This window comes from Rhinichthys klamathensis, unplaced genomic scaffold, assembly GCF_029890125.1.
Source record: "Rhinichthys klamathensis goyatoka isolate OS25496 unplaced genomic scaffold, OSU_Roscu_1.1 h1tg000167l_1, whole genome shotgun sequence".
Lineage (NCBI taxonomy): Eukaryota > Metazoa > Chordata > Actinopteri > Cypriniformes > Leuciscidae > Rhinichthys > Rhinichthys klamathensis.
In genome coordinates, this window is record NW_026606698.1 from 1,275,001 (window position 1) to 1,280,000 (window position 5,000).

The window sequence follows — 5,000 nt, forward strand, 5'->3', positions numbered from 1 at the left end:
GTCCAAAGCGATAACATTAACTAGTATTTTCGGGAAAAAGAAAATCTTCTCCGGGTCAAATTGACCCGAACACCACATGAGGGTTAATAACAAAAAAAATAATGTTTTGCCAGAAATGCTAAACATATTTAAATAAAATGTTTTTATTTATTAATAAAAAAAATAATAAAAAAAAAATAAAGATTTATATATAAAATATATGAATTGATATACATTTAATTGCATTATTTAAATTAACTTACAAATAACTTGTGATTTAAAAATGTAATGAGATTCTTAAAAATAGTAGTAATTGTCTTGTGTATAGAAATGATTTGACTGTATTGTGTATTGTAGGCTGATATGAGAGACCTCTTCTAACTCTTGCCAGAAATTCCAACATCTAAATCATCAATGATTTGTGATGATTGTCTATTATTTCTCTCTTTAGGGACTCGTGCTCACAGGGCCGGTCTGAATCTTTCAGCCGGCGTCGTCTTTAAATGAACAGACACTACAAAGGGAATGACTAACGCTGGAAATAAGAAGAATACACTCACCTGCAAATCAAAGGAATGAATAAATACAGTTTGGAGAGCGAGCGTCTCGTCTCGCCCCTCCCCTCCCCTCCGTCAGCCTGGCGAACGGAGTCTGTTGCATGCTGGGATAGGGGAAGTGCCTGCCAGGGCTCCACAATGGCGTGCGGGTGTATTTGGGACCCTCCTCTTGTGTTGGTCTTGGCGGGGAGGTTTTCACAGTCTGCTCAGCACAGCTGGATCCTCACAGACCTCACTGACTCTGGATCAGGCTCTCAGAAGCTCTCCTCATGTGTGTTTCTGACGGCTTCTGTAGGCCAGACGTGAGTATTAGGATGAGGGCAGACACTGTTGCTCAATCATCTTTCTGTTCAGTTCTGGGTTATATTCAGGAACCCTCTGCATTTGAGCAGAAGGAGATTGTGCTCTTTATGAAATGTTCAGATTCAAAATCATCTATTATATAAAGCATATGTTTGAAGAATTGATTGAAGTCATTTACAACACATTCATTTTATGTTCTATGTTAAAGTACCAATTTCCTTAAACAGTCCACAGTTAATATAACTAATGTAATGTATGATTTGTATAAATTATCATTATATTGTTTAATAAAAAGAATAATTATGTATATATTGGAGTTATAGTATATATATATATATCATCCTACACATATAAATGATTCAATTGTTAATAAAAATAACAACAATAATGTATTCCTCATTATTATTAAAATTATTAAGTATGCATGAGAAATAATGAAGATTTTTTTATTATAAATGTAGTTTTTATTATGAATGTAATCTATGATTTGAAAAAATAATCATTAAATTGTATTATATTATTATACCGTATGTATATATGCATTATATTATTATTATTATTATTAAGAATACATGAATAATTTGTATTATTATTAATAATACATTATTATTATTATTAAACATTTAACAATTTTTATTATTTCAATAAAATATAATAATATAACAATTGTTATTATTAGTAGTAGTATATAGTAATAATAATTAAAGTTTGTATTATTTTAATGAAATGTAATAGCAACAACAACAATAATATTTAAATATAATCGTTGTTTTTGCAGCTGATTTCTTTGATTTTACTAAAAGTAAGGACTGTTTTTAGATGCATTGCTGTATTAAAGCTGATGTGTGTCATTGTTTGAATATTAAAAAACGTTCTCATATCCCATTTTAGTATGCATAGTCGTTAATAAGTAATCCATATGGTATAATCCATTGATATGTTAGTCTGACGGATAGTAGACAGAGGAAACATATTTGGAAACAATCATTGTTTTGTGCAACTGCTAGTGGTGTAAAAGTGACACACTTCAGCTTTAAATCCGCATCTGCTTGTGTTTAAACTCCTCTTGGTATCTGTGTGTTCTCGGCTCTCAGCGTTTCCTCCTGCGCAGCTGTAAGCTAACGGCTAGTGTGTGTGTCTGCTCTTGGTTAGCACTGGCTCTCTGTGATTTACCTGCTGTCTGTCTGTCTTAATGTCTTCCATCTGCTTGACAACAGCCCAGAGACACGCTCCAAAAACAGCTCTGACTCAAAGCAAGACGCGAGTGTCCCGGGAGGCCAGGAAGTCACCGTCCAGACACTTATGATACTGCAAAATCATGAAGATGCAGCGACATTGAGGGTCCATGTTTAACTTCTCTCTCACTTCCCATGCGATTCAGTATCGGTTCATATTATGATATTGGTTAATATTATTCTTGGTTAATATCTCCCAGTTCTGATAACATAAAGGTCATTTCAGAGGTTCAGAAAGTTGCATTTTCATGAAAGATTATGAACCTATTTTTGTCTTTAAAGTGGCATACACTGGTGATTCATGCGAAATAAGACACTATATTCAAAGACTGCCCAGCTGTCATTTTAACGTCGAGTCACTGTTGAATCATAACCGTTGAATTTTGTTTAGATTTTGCAAATCAGATAGCAAATTGGATTTTGGAACAACGTTATTTTTCTACTGATATATTTCAACAAAATGTTTAAAAGTCATGGTTGTAAAAATAATGTTGATTTGACGTAAAACTCGAAATTTTTTGTTATTTCTATGTTGAATCCGTAGTGAGTCAACAACACAACTTCAACTATTTGGTGTTCAACGTTGAATTAATGTTTTTTCATAAACTGAAATTATTTCAACCACATTTAAACGTTTAATGTCAGTCGAATGCCAGCTGGGTGGTTAATAATATCCATCTCTGTAGTTAAGGTTAATTGATTGCGACTGGTCAGATGAATGATGTTTATGAATCTATTCATGCTAACATTGTTATTCTCCCAAACTAACATATTGATTTCACTGAGATGATGAAGATGTCACGGGCATTTCATTGATTTTGTTTAGTTGTTCAGTTTGTGTAATTGTCGTTGCAGTCAAACACCTGCTGGGCTCACGCGAACAGATGACCCTTAACCTTTAGGGTCTGTACTGATTATTTTACATACTGGTATTGTACTAGATAACAGTGATACACTGCTGTACTAAAATTAATAGGCTATATGACCATCATAGAAATTGAGATGGTCTGATCTTCTACATTTGAATTAGTGGATATTTCATACAATTTTATCTTTACCCAGTCTTGAATATTTGGTTGCATCCTTGACGATAGACACTATTAAATATGCTATAATAATGTTCTTTAGAACCTTAGGTTTGCCAAAACCTTGTGCTTTCATTTTTCTCTTCATACAGGAAATAGTTCAAAAGCTCTTCCTGATATTATTTTTAAAGAGACATGATCTTTTGGGTAGCCTATATATACTGTGCAAAAGTCTTAGGCCATTAGTATTTTTTACAAAAGAAAATGGTTTTAAGCCAGATGTACAGTCTTTTGCTGTTGTGTGTCAGAAGGAAATATCAGATCCAAACAATCCTTTTGCCAGTATACAATATATAATATAATAATACAATATAATATTATAATCCAGTGAGATTTTTATATGCACAAGGAGTCTGACAACAGCCGGTCTGATCTGATCTCACCATCATCGAGTCTGTCTGTGCCTTAAACTTCTCACAGTACGGTAGATTTGCAGGAAGGTTTCTTCAAGCGTCGTTGCCGCAATTCTTCTGGATTTAGTCTCTCAGTTTCTTCATGTAATCACAGACAGACTCGATGATGGTGAGATCAGATCAGACCGGCTGTTGTCAGACTCCTTGTCCATACACAAACCAGATTATTACAATTAACGGCGAAAGGAATGTTTGGAAATGTAAACTGATATTACTGAAACACTACAGCAAAAGATATAAATAACTGGCTTAAAAACATTTGTGTGTGAAAATGCTACCGTGCATATATATATATATATATATATATATATATATATATACATGTATGTATGTGTATGTATATTGGTTTTAACTGAAGAAATTGCATTTATTAAATGATTGTAAAGTTGTAAAATACGCAGCCTGTCTGAAACCTGTGAGATTGATCCATATATCTGGAGGGGTTGTTCGGTCTCCTCTGGCCTTAACTCACCTCTCATGTCTGATGTGTCTCTGTCAGGGAGGACAAGCCTTTATGAAGATCTCCTACTGGGGCAAGAGCATCCAACTCCACGGGCCCTTCACACTAAATAAACTTATATGTTTACACAAGACGGCGCGCCACAGAGGAGCCAGTGGGGCGTGTTACGCGCTCGGTCACTGGTCCCCAGGGGTTTACTGGGCATGTGGATGTAAAGGTGTCATGATCTGCAGACAGAGGCCGAGAGAGAGAGAGAGCTTGTAAGAGGATCCTGGTTGTAACTTTCTGAAACATCGTCCAAATCAAACGCAACTCTCTCCTTTCCTCTTTACGAGCTCCTGTGATCGCGCTCCGGCGTCCCGCTGGAATCACAGCTAAACCTTTGAACCCGGAGCGTTGCGTCCGAGAGCCCCGTGTCACCGCAACCCTCGGCTCCTCGCATCCAGCACTTCCCCTGCTTTACTTAACCTCTGACCCCTCGGAACCGTACAGTTCTGCGGTTCTGAGGCCAGACGCGAGGAACAGGAAGTATAAGGTTACAAATTAAATATGCGCATGTCATAAGCCATAAATCCACGGGCTCTGCTGGCGGCGGCGCTACTGAAACGGCATGTGGCACACAGTGTCGACTAATAAAGTTTTAAAGCATTCACTTCCATCGGTATCTCTCGCGGGCGATGGGGGATGGAAGCGGGGGAACCTGAAGCGCGTGTCGGCAGGAGGAGGGATGGAGATTCGCGCGGGGAACAGACAGCCAGTTGTGAATCTTTGTAATATAACTATTAGTCTCTTTCAGGCGGGATGCCTCCGTGCATCCAAAAAGCACCGGGAGGCGTTATGACAAATGATATTTCCCTTTGATTCCTTCCCAAGCTTGTTATTAAACTGCGGTAAGTTATTGTTTCGCTGACTAAAATCTACAAGCCTCTCCTGAGATCCATTTTGAAGTGTTTGAACAAATAATTACC